This window comes from Triticum dicoccoides, chromosome 5B (assembly GCF_002162155.2).
Source record: "Triticum dicoccoides isolate Atlit2015 ecotype Zavitan chromosome 5B, WEW_v2.0, whole genome shotgun sequence".
NCBI lineage: Eukaryota > Viridiplantae > Streptophyta > Magnoliopsida > Poales > Poaceae > Triticum > Triticum dicoccoides.
Genome location: NC_041389.1, coordinates 390,319,158 through 390,332,393, shown reverse-complemented (window position 1 = coordinate 390,332,393; position 13,236 = coordinate 390,319,158). Strand labels below are relative to the sequence as shown.

At 45.1% G+C, this 13,236-nt stretch overlaps 1 pseudogene; it reads right to left on the bottom strand.

The window, feature by feature from the left end:
- Window positions 1-296: 296 nt before the first annotated feature.
- On the bottom strand, window positions 297-441 carry LOC119313342 (annotated as a pseudogene).
- Between the last annotated feature and the right edge of the window lie 12,795 nt (window positions 442-13,236).

Here is a 13,236-nt window from a genome sequence, read left to right as displayed (position 1 = left end):
ATCAAACCGATACCAACAATCTTGTGTGGTATGATTGGGCTTCGAGCAGACTTGGCAGATCACGGTGGACGATTCTCCCTGACGACCGCGACCATAGCCACCGTGACCTCCACCACGGCCTCCTCCACGGCCACCACCGCGGCTTGCTGCACCATGGTGGGCACCACAACCACCACGGCCTCCTGTGCGGCCTCCTGGACGACCACGCTGTCCAAACCCGCCACGACCTCGGCGAGCAGAATTGACTTGAAATCCAGGGCTACCGGCGCCACCAGATTGGAGAATCTCCATGCGTGTGTCATAGCTGAGGAGTTGTGCATACAATTCATTGAGGGTAATTGGATCAGCTGTTGGTCTCCCAAGAACGGAAGCCACCAATGGATTGTATTCAGTGTCCAGCCCCGCCAAAAGGTAAGAAATCAGATCGTCATCATCAACCTTTTTGCCTGCAGATGCAAGTTCATCCGCAAGGGCCTTCATCTTGGAGTAATAATCTGCAGCAGACATACTCCCTTTCTGCATGTTGCCATGGCCATTCTGATGTTGATTGTGCGAGCACGAGACTGAGAAGAGAACATCTGCTCAAGGGCAGCCCAAAGTTCTGCCTCACTCGGCAACGAGGCGACCTGAGTTAATACTTCCTTCGAGAGGGAATTGAACACGTACCCCAGAACTTGCTGATCTTGAGAAAGCCATTGGGCATAGGCTGGATTGACGGCTTCCTGACTTACCCGATCCGTGGTAGTGGTGATGGTTTTCTCCGGCGCCTGAAGCGACCCATCTAGATAACCAGCAAGCATGGCACCACGAATTGGGGGCAGGACTTACACTTTCCACAAGACATAATTCTCCCTTGTGAGCTTTTCAGAGACCTGCTGATTGAGGATGTGGGAAACGGAGGAGGAAGAAGCAGCCATACGGGCTAACTGGCTCTGTTACCATGTAAGCGCTCGTAGGAGCGATGGGTGGAAACGTATGCCGCTAGGCAGGGAGGCCTTCGTGTTTATAAGGAGCAACAATTACATCGGTTACAGGAATAGGAAACGAAGAGACTTAAGGTAATCTCTGGAGTCCACTAGACATAAACCACCACCGAGCCTTTATATCATCAGGTCGGTTTACATCCATGATTGAATGTATTCTAACATCGAGCTGTGCAGCTGCGCGTACATGCCGGTGAACGGTAACATGACCTGATGGCCGTGTTCAAGCGAGCACACCGGGCTCAACTGTTTTGTGCCCCAGATGCTGATTGAGAAGAACACACTATTCCGCGTTGTTGGCTGCGTGCATACGCATGCGCGTGGGCTCAAGAAGATGGTGGAGGGGTCATGGAACGGACCTTGTTAGATTCAGAGCGAGGGTAGGAGAGACCGGTTTGTGCAAATCACACTGTTCATTGATCAGGAGATTACATGTATATGTAAGTACAGAGTCTCAACTAACTGACACATAACCAGCCTGAAGACTAGGTCCTAGACAACGTTACAATGTACACCACTAGGAGGAGCACTATCTACACACACACACACACGTTCGCTAACAGACACTAGTACCTGCTCCCGGCGTAGAGCTGTGCAATGCATGCGGCGGTGGTGGTCGGGCTTGTCGAGGTGCCGGTGGCGATGGCGTGCGGCATGGAGTGAAGCGGCGCGCCCTGGGGGATGCGCCCGTGGCTGAAGACGGCGAACGTCCTATATATGTATTTTACATAATATACCTACATACTAGAGGTATAAAAAATGGCCCTGTGGCTGAGTACAAGGATTGTGTTATCTTTTGTGTTGGGAAAGGGACAAGGGTAGAAAAGTGAGCGGCCATTGGGTGGAGAAAGAAAGAGCCGAGAGCACGCACGGATCGTAGCACATGCAGAGGGAGCAGAAAGCTCCGTCCCGCCCGCGCACGATAGCGTGCATGCATGCATGCACACACGCGGCGATGCGGCGGGACAGGACTGTCGTTAGATGTCCCTGGTTCGATTCTCCGTGATGCATGACTTTTTTTAATTCACAGGTCGGCCCCATATAAAGAGAGAGGGTGCTATGATGTTTGACCAGTCAATGGAGTGAAATATGGAACTATACAGTGAGCCGGTGACCGTATAATCATCTCAAGTTGCATATAATGGCCGTATTAATCATATTTTTATGTACAGTGACCAAAAACTCAACTTAGGATGAAAAAAGACTCAACTTAGGATGGCCTTTACTACTTAAAAAACTGATATAAAACAATTACTTTGATTGTATTTATGCGCAAGTGGGCCTTTGGGCCGCACAAGAAGGACAAACACTTGCCCCCTTCGGCCTTTACCCTACTTGCAGTTGAATTACAACGTGTAAAGTTGCGAATCGGGAACGGACATGCAACTTCCGCACGAGGATTTCTGTAAACAAAAAATCGTACGGTGAAAAAACATCCCCTAGAGGGGATCTTGTATTAGGATGTTTCTTCATGCAGTGGAGAAAAAACATGAAAAAAATGAAAAAAAGAGAAAATGCCCCTGTTGGACACCCCCTCTCCCAAGCGGCACATGCCGTGCAAGTTTTCTGTTGTTCAAAAAACCAGTACAATGGAAAAACATCCCTGCACCACTCAGGATCTTGCCTTACATGTTGTTTTGCAGTGGGAAAAAAGAAAAAAGGAAAAATGAAAATTCCCCAGCGGCTCCTTCCTCCCACACCCCCACCAGCTCCAAACAACAAGAACCCACTCTCACTCCCCTTCCCCCTCTATCTAGTTGTAGCTGACCAACAAGACACTACATAAAAGGAACTGCCCCGACACGACACGACAAAATCAAGACAAAAAAGTGCGGGCTAAAAAAGCAAACAATATGAGAAAAAAGAAGACAATTTAAGGTGTGTGCCCCACATTGAACACATGCAGTTGCAGCCAAGAGCAACACTTGCAGTTGCATGCCTAGTGGCAGAGATGCAACTGGCCTACATCCCTCCTCCTTCAATTGCAGTCACATTGTACCTCTTGCAATTGTAGGTGGGTTACAACACCTGCAGTTGCAACTCTAGTGGTGGACATGCAACTGGCCAACATCCCCCCCTCCGGTTGCAGTTACGTTTAACCCTTGCAGTTGCAGACTGGTTACGACATGTGCAGTCGCAACTCTAGTGGTGGACATGCAACTGACCAACATCTCTCTCCCACAACAGTTGGAGGAGGGTTAAGACTTCCGCCCCAAGTTACAGCCATCTTTAAGACATGCGGTTACAGTTGAGGCTGACACATGCAATTCCGTACGTAGTGGTAGACATGCAAACCCCCCTAGACAAAACATAACTCCCAGTTGCAGTCGCGTTGAAGACATGTGGTTACAGTCATGGGCGACTGAAAGTGCGTTATATCGACTAGAGGGGGGGGGGGGTGAATAGGCAATTTTTACAAATTCGTCAATGAGGAAATTCTTCCAAAGCAATGAAACACTAGCAGTGGAATAGGTACTCAGGTACAGTCATAACAGAGCAATAGCATAGTCATCATGATGAAATGAAACATACACAGAGTACAGAAAGCGTGAAACAGGATAAGCAGGCTGAAGACAAAGTGACTGAAGAAATAGGTTTGAGGAAATTGAGGAAGTCTTCAAACAGTAATGATCAGGTTCATCAACACATGAATGAAGAAATGAAAGGGTTGAGGAGATAGAACTGTTGGGGAACGTAGCATGCAATTTCAAAATTTCCCAAAAGCGGAAGCGTTTGACAACGTGGTTGATGTAGTCGAACATCTTCTAGTTTCTACCGATCAAGCACCGAACGTACGTCACCTCCGAGTTCTGCACACGTTCAGCTCGATGACGTCCCTCGAACTCTTGTCCAGCAGAGTGTTGAAGAAGTAGATGAGTTCCTTCAACACGACAGTGTGGTGACGATGATGGTGAAGTGATCCGTGCAGGGCTTCGCCTATGCACTAAAGAATATGACCGGAGGCGTAAACTGTGGAGGTGGGCGCCACACACGGCTAACAATAGTTGTTGTGTGTTCTAGGCGCCCCCTCCACATGTATATATAGGTGGGAGGGGGAGGGGAGCAGCCTTGGGGCACCCCAAGTAGGAGGGATCCTACTTGGGCTCCTGCCCTAGGCCGACGCCCCCCTTTCCTTCTTTTGCTGATGAGGGGAAGGAAGGAGGAGGTGCCCCCCCTTTCCTTTCTCCCACCAAGGGTGAAAGGTAGGAAGAGGTGGCGCCCCCTCCTTTCCTTCCTCTAGGGCCTGCGGCCATCGAAAGGGGCGCACCAGCCCCTTGTGGGCTGGTCTGTTCCTCCCTCGGCCCATTAAGCCCATATCTTTGCCGTGGTTGCCTGAAACTCCTTTCCGGTGACCCGATATGTACCCGGTACCCTCCAGAACACTTCCGGTGTCCGAATACTATTGTCCTATATATCAATCTTTACCTCTCGACCATTTTGAGACTCCTCGTCATGCCTGTGATCTTATCCGGGACTCTGAACAACATTAGGTCACCAAATCACATAACTCATATAATACAATATCATCATCGAAAGTTAAGCGTGCGGACCCTACGAGTTCGAGAACTATGTAGACATGACCGAGACACCTCTCCGGTCAATAACCAATAGCGGAACCTGGATGCTCATATTGGCTCCCACATATTATATGAAGATCTTTATCAGTCGAACCGTTATGACAACATACGTTGTTCCCTTTGTCATCAGTATGTTACTTGCCCGAGATTCGATCATCGTTATCTTCATACCTAGTTCAGTCTAGTTACCGACAAGTCTCTTTACTCGTTCTGTAATGCATCATCCTACAACTAATCCATTTAGTCACTTTGCTTGCAAGACTTCTTATGATGTGCATTACTGAGAGGGCCCAGAGATACCTCTCCGATACTCGGAGTGACAAATCCTAATCTCGATCTATGCCAACCCAACAAACACCTTTGGAGATACCTGTAGAGCATCTTTATAATCACCCAGTTATGTTGTGATGTTTGATAGAAGACAAGGCATTCCTCCGGTATCCGAGAGTTACTTAATCTCATAGTTGAAGGAATATGTATTTGACATGAAGAAAGCAATAGCAATAAAAATGAATGATCATAATGCTAAGCTAATGAATGGGTCTTGTCCATCACATCATTATCCTAATGATGTGATCCAGTTTATCAAAGGACAACACATGTCTATGGTTAGGAAAATCAACCATCTTTGATCAACGAGTTAGTCTAGTAGAGGCTTACAAGGGACACAGTATTTTGTCTATGTATCCACACATGTATCAAGTTTCTGGTTAATAAAATTCTAGCATGAATAATAAACATTTATCATGAAATAAGGAAATATAAATTAATAACTTTATTATTGCCTCTAGGGCATATTTCCTTCAATCTCCCATTTGCACTAGAGTCAATAATCTAGTTCACATCTCCATGTGGTTTAACAATTGTTCACATCGTTATGTGATTAACACCCATAGTTCACATCACCATGTGACCAACACCCAAAGGGTTTACTAGAGTCAATAATCTAGTTCACATCGCTATGTGATTAACACCCAAAGAGTACTAAGGTGTGATCATGTTTTGCTTGTGAAAGAGATTTAGTCGACGGGTCTGCCACATTCAGATCCGTATGTATTTTGCAAATTTCTATGTCTACAATGCTCTGTATGGAGCTACTCTAGCTAATTGCTCCCACGTTTAATACGTATCTAGATTTAGACTTAGAGTCATCTAGATCAGTGTCAAAGCTTGAATCGTCGTAACTCTTTATGACGAACTCTTTATCACCTCCATAACCGAGAAATATTTCGTTAGTCCTCTTTAAGGTAACTAAGGATAATTTACCATTTTCTAGTGATCTACTCCTGGATCACTATTGTACCCCCTTGACAAACTCATGGCAAGGTACACAACAGGTTTTGGTACATAACATGGCATACTTTATAGAACCTATGGATGAGGCATAGGAAATGACTTTCATTCTCTCTCTATCTTCTGCCTTTGTTGGGCTTTGAGTCTTACTCAACTTCATACCTTACAACTCAGGCATGAACTCCTTCTTTAACTGATCCATTTTGAACTCCTTCAAAATCTTGTCAAGGTATGTACTCATTGAAAAACCTTATCAAGCGTCTTGATCTTATCTCTATAGATCTTGATGCCCAATATGTAAGCAGCTTCATCGAGGTCTTGCATTGAAAAATTCTTATTCAAGTATCCTTTTATGCTATCCAGAAATTCTATATCATTTCCAATCAGCAATATGTCATCCACATGTAATATCAAAAATGCTACAGAGCTCCCACTCACTTTCTTGTAAATACAGGCTTCACCGTAAGTCTGCATAAAACCATATGCTTTGATCACCTCATCAAAGTGTATATTCCAACTCCGAGATGCTTGCACTAGTCCATAGATGGTTCGCTGGAGCTTGCACACCTTGTTAGCACCTTTAGGATCGACAAACCTTCTGGTTGCATCATATACAACTCTTCTTAGAGATATCCATTTAAGGAATGTAGTTTTGACATCCATTTGCTAGATTTCATAAAATGTGGCAATTGCTAACATGATTCGGACGGACTTAAGCATCGCTATGTTTGAGAAATTCTCATCGTAGTCAACCCCTTGAACTTGTCGAAAACCTTTTGCGGCAAGTCGAGCTTTGTAGAAAGTAACATTTCCATCAACATTAGTCTTCTTGAAGATCCATTTATTTTCTATGGGTTGCCGATCATCAGGCAAATCCACCAAAGTCCACACTTTGTTCTCATACATGGATCCTATCTCAGATTTCATGGCCTCAAGCCATTTATCGGAATTTTGGCTCATCATAGCTTCTTCATAGTTCGTAGGTTCGTCATGGTCAAGTAACATGACTTCCAGAACAGGATTACCGTACCACTCTGGTACGGATCGTCTTTTGGTTGACCTACAAGGTTCAGTAGTAACTTGATGTGAAGTTTCATGATCATTATCATTAGCTTCCTCTCTAGTTGGTGTAGGCATCACGGGAACGGATTTCTCGGATGAGCTACTTTCCAAATTGAGAGAAGGTACAATTATCTCATCAAGTTCTATTTTCCTCCCACTTACTTCTTTTGAGAGAAACTCCTTTTCTAGAAAGATTCCATTCTTGTGAACAAAGATCTTGCCTTCGGATCTATGATGGAAGGTGTACCCAATTGTTTCCTTAGGGTATCCTATGAAGACACACTTCTCCGATTTGGTTTCAAGCTTACCAGGCTGAAGCCTTTTGACATAAGCATCGCATCCCCAAACTTTAAGAAACGACAACTTAGGTTTATTGCCAAACCACAGTTCATACGGTGTCGTCTCAACAGATTTAGATGGTGCCCTATTTAACGTGAATGCAGCTGTCTCTAATACATAACCCCAAAATGATAGTCGTAAATCGGTAAGAGACATCACATATCACACCATATCTAATAAAGTATGGTTACGACGTTCAGACACACCATTTGCTGTGGTGTTCCAGGTGGCGTGAGTTGTGAAACTATTCCACATTGTTTTAAATGAAGGCCAAATTCGCAACTCAAATATTCGCTTCCGTGATCAGATCATAGAAACTAAATTTTCTTGTTACGATGATTCTCCACTTCACTCTGAAAATCTTTGAACTTTTCAAATGTTTCAAACTTGTGTTTCATTAAGTAGATATACCCATATCTGTTTAAATCATCAGTGAAGGTCAGAAAATAATGATACCCGCCGCGTTCATCAACTCTCATTGGACCGCATACATCGGTATGTATTACTAGCAAAAGAGCCCGTGCGTTGCAACGGGTTTGCTACGAGGCAAACACCAATCGACAGGGCTCTTTTAGAAGCATAATACAGTCCAACATGTGCAAAAAGGTATATAATATGTTAGTCTGTTGTCAAGATAGCACAATTTAAAGCAAGTGAAGATGGTTGTCATTGCATACCTAGAGGGAACTTTGCAAACTAACTATCTTAGCTTACGTTTGAACAACCATCTGAGTCCAATCACAGGTAACATATAATACATTTAACTCATTTCTTAAAGCTAATACAATTAACTCTTCAACTTGAACGTGTATCTTTGAAATGCATCACTTTTTAGTATCTTTGAAATGCATCACTTTTTAATCTAACCAAGTAAAACAAACTCAAAAAGTACTGCATGTATCTTCCGAATCAGGACCAAAGTTTAGCAGACACCAAAACTTATAAATGTTGCATGCTTCTTCATGTTGTGAGCCATAGAATATTTTCCAGTTAGTCCTATGCTCTCAAGAAACATATAGACTGAGTTATCTTGTGAAAGCAGATACTTAAAAGCATGAAGCATGTGAACACCTATATGTAGCAAAGTGTGTCCCAAAGTACATGACAAAGCATTAATTTTGACCACTGTATGTAATGCAAAATAAGCAATTCAATTGAAGTGGTCACATTAAAAAAAGCTAGATTCAGAGAGGTGAACAATCATCCGAAGAAAATGTGGAGTCAAACTCTGCAGCGATGGCTATTACAATATGCTCCCTCTATTTGCGTATGCCTTCACTTACCTGCAATATTCAATGTTTCTCCATTAATCAATTATGTAATTACCAACAGATCAATACAAAGCGATCAGAACAGAGATGCGCCTGAATTTGGATGTCAACTATTAAGTTTCTACTAATATGCATCTCCTACTTCTAAGATTTGAGATGCAACTCCATTTGCCATGTTTTTAACAATTTCAGGTTTTTCTTCCCTTCTATTCTAGTGGATTGATGGCATCATCTGAACCCTTTAGAAGAACAAAACGAACTTACTGAAAATCTATAGCCTTATTGCTGTATAAAAGAACATTGTAATCTAGACCTTGTATAGCTCAAGTATAACATATAGACTTAATTATTGGATGGGAACAGTTCTCAATTCTGATTACCATAAACAATCATACACTCTATTGACATAAATCCAAGAAATCTTGGAAGATGGTATTATGCTGAAGTGCTAAATGTATAAATATTCAGAACCAACACATCTTTATTCTGAGGCAGAAGAGGTAACCGAGATAATCTGAGACTTAGCACGTGTAATAAAGAAATAGCACACAACATCCAAATCCTCTTGATGAGTAACATCAACTAATGTTATTGGCTAACACTTGGTCAATAAATATTATCTCGTGTAAAACGGAAAAAATTGCTAAGGCCTCACGTGTCACGTAAACATCGGTGTGAGCTATCCTCAAAGTGACCTTATTGTCCAATGTTTGAGCCTCTGATGGAAGGAAGGCAGCCCAAAGAAATGATTTTGTGGTGTGCCACTTCAGCAAATGCAGATCAGACCTCCTTCCCTAGTTCCCTTCATTGGCTCATAATCCAGTGAAGAGTATCATTGCCGATATACGTCTAAAAACTTTTTTTATTTTAGAGCAGGGAATTTATGATAAGGATTACCTACCTCCATAGTGGATGCAAGAGCGTAGTTAGTCCCCTCCACAGCCTCTCCGACAAAGACCGCAACCTAATCTTCTTCAAAATTTTGTCCGTACACAATCTGTTTCAGTGCATCAAGCATCTTTGGACTGACAATTGATTCACCAATTGTTCTGAAAATAAATGGCGTTAGTTCAAACTGAGAGGATTCAAGAAAAGCACTGGTCCATTCTTGTTATTTGTGGAACACCCTTTTCATTAATTAGCACTTTTAAGAGCTACAGTACTTGTAGAGTGAGTGAATCCAATAATATTGGACACTAGACTATTTCAATCCATAGCATGAAAAATTCTGCCGTGGCATAAAAAATACCCTCCCCTGATTGGAAAAGGGCATGTCATCGATGACCTGTTGTTCCTAAACTCGTCGAGTTGTTTCCATTTTGTTTCTTTTATGTTGAGCCTATTGCAGAGTCGCGCTGCCTCGTTGACATTTGATTCATGGAGCAGAAGGACCCGGTGCTTGTTTTTTAGACCTGCAGGTCATAACTAAAAGATTGTAAGAAAATTACTAAATCTGTGTGAATGAGCTAGTCCCTTACGCTTCATATATGTACAACCAAGTACACATAACTGAAACCTGCCGACTCTATGACCATGATACTGACTCTCCATACACAAATTTCAATGCAACCCCATGATCAACCATGAAGATACCATAGAATAATTGTGGCACCCCGGCTCAGAGCAACCGGTTTACCATGCATTGCCAGCCCAAATACCATGTCTACTGGCAACACACAACATCTTGGTACAGAAAACAACCGCTTTACTGATGCTAGCGGATCAAAGTTTATATTACAACAGGTGGCGAGGCCAAGCGGCACAAACGGTGTGGCTGAACAACATGTACATTATTTAGTGAACATAAAGGGGCCTTGATCATAACAACTACACGACAGCGGAACAACATCGTAGAGGAAACTCCATAGCACAGGGACACCGATGTGGACACGATCTAGACTCGGACGACACTTCTTTCCAATGAGACTTTCCTGAAATCTGGCATGACACGCCAGGTCAGTACATTGAATGTACTTGCAAGCTCACAACAAACATAAACATAATGACAAACAATATCATGATATTAACCAATTATTAACAATGCAACAATATATGCAACATGAAGTGATCCTTCTTTTATGAGAAAAATCCCTTGGACTGGCTTACCAACGGTGATCGCTCTTGGATCACAACCGTACCAACCTCAAGATCTTAACTCAGTTTACCTCGTGATCTTTCCGGCGATCACAACCACGACCAACACTTGGTCCCGAACATCAAGATGGCCTTCCCACCATCATCAACTCTGCAAAGTTTACCACTTAGTGTGCAAGATTTATTAAATGTTGACCCATGGTGTGACCTACTTTCGAGCGTGTCCGTAACCATGGACTCGGCTATCGATAGATTAATACACTCTGCAGAGGTAGCACACTGTACCCACACCACGGAACCCATGGCCTCGCACTCCCATTCGGGTGGACCAACGACATTCCGACGGAACCCCTCCATTGCCATGACACTGTCCCGGCCACTCCGACTCACTCCCCATCGGGCTAGTCCTGGGTGGCCCCGTGTCTACCAAAGACACCAACGACCACCATCATGGCCAAGACATAAACGTCCCACACGGGGACACGGTACCTGAGGGAGTCCCATCTCAGCGCCTAGTCCGGAACTCGGGTAGGGGGTCCCGAACTGTGCGTCTAGGCGGATGGTAACAGGAGACAAGGGACACGATGTTTTACCCAGGTTCGGGCCCTCTTGATGGAGGTAAAACCCTACGTCCCGCTTGATTAATATTGATGATGTGTGTTACAAGAGTAGATCTACTACGAGATCAAGGAGGCTAAACCCTAGAAGCTAGCCTATGGTATGATTGTTGTTCATCCTACGAACTAAAGCCATCCGGTTTATATAGACACCGGAGAGGGCTAGGGTTACACAGAGTCGGTTACAATGGTAGGAGATCTACATATACGTATCGCCAACCTTGCCTTCCACGCCAAGGAAAGTCCCATCCAGACACGGGACGATGTCTTCAATCTTGTATCTTCATAGTCTTGGAGTCCGGGTGATGATGATAGTTCGGCTATCCGGACACCCCCTAGTCCAGGACTCCCTCAGTAGCCCCCGAACCAGGCTTCAATGACGACGAGTCCGGTGCGTATGTTGTCTTCGGCGTTTGCAAGGCGGGTTCTTCTTCACGCTCCATGTGTTTTCTGGATAGTGTCCGGTTGCTTCATAAATGCTGCGCTCCTTGGCTTCTACATTCAATCATGGCCTTCTTCCACGTGTCGTACGAATGCGAAAAGCCAGGGTATTCTTACGTTTCCCCCTAGCTGCGCGGATAAGCTGCCTATAAGAGAGGCGAGGATCCAGATCCAAATCACACCATCCTCCTTCCGCAAGTACTCATCGAGGCGCATCTGACAAAAAAATCCATTCCAACATGGAGAGTCGACGCGGCTCCTCTTCTCGCGCTCCCAGTCCTAAGCCAGGAGATTGGAGGAGATGCTCAGTCCCGCATAGCGAGTTAGTGGCGCTCCAAACAGAGGGATACCTTCCCCCGACCTTTATGGTTCCGGTTCGAGCCGGACTGGCCACCTACAAGGGCGGGAAGCAGGCGGAGAGCGTCCCCAATCCCTCCAAAGGAGAGCGGGTATGCTTCGTCTCCTACTTGATAAGGGGACTCGGATTTCCTATACATCCGTTTCTCCGGGGGCTCCTGGAGTTCTATGGACTCCAACTTCACCACCTCACGCCTGCCTCTATTTTGCACATCGTGGGCTTTGTAGCTCTTTGCGAGCTGTTCTTGGGCATCGAGCCCTATTTTGCGCTGTGGAAGAGGCTGTTTTGCCTCGTACCCCATTCTCACAAGGGGTCGATATATCAAGTGGGCGAAGCCGAAATATGGCGCATCGCTGGGACCGGATATCTATCCGGAACTCCGAAGAAGGCGTCCGAAGACTGGCCTTCAGAGTGGTTCTATATGGAAGACGCCCCGCTGCCAGATCCAGTTCGGATTGGCCTCCCGGAGTTTAGCAACGCTCCTCTGAAGAAACGCCTGAGTTGGCGCCCGCGGAGCCCTCAACGGGAAGATGATAGGAGCGTCCACTATCTGATGGGTCGGATACGGCTACTAGCCCATTCTGAATTAATCATGATTGGAGTCATGGCCACATGTATTATGCGAGGGGTGCAGCCGCTCCAATATAGGGGCCACCCCATGTGGGATTTTAACGGGGAGAATGACGCCACCCGTCATGGCCGCACGGGACCGGGATCGGCCGCCGATCTGGTGAAGATCCTATCCGGCTTGTACAAGGGGGAGGAGGAGGACTTCCTCCGCACGAGTCCATTGAATGGATTCTCCATGAATAACCCTTGAAGCTGGGTAAGCGGACGTTTAAATATCTGATCCGTGCTTTCAAAGATAAGTGTCTTACCTTATGGTTTCGACGCAGGAACTGCGCCGGGATGTGGAGGGCATAAAAAGCCCAACTCCACAACCCGAGGATCCGGGAAGATCCCTTGATCCGGCCTCCGAAGAGGATCCAGACATTAAGGTGGATTTGATTGACGGGGTGTTCCACCAGCTCAGCATGGATAATGCTTTAGTCGCCATTACGGCTGACTACCCCGGTTTGTGTCCGGCTTCCCAGGTGAGTACGACCGAAGTCCTGACACCGTTACTTTTTTAATGCTTAATTCTAACCACCGTGCACCAATGGTACTCGGCAGGAGGTGCCTTTACGGCAGGAAGCCGAG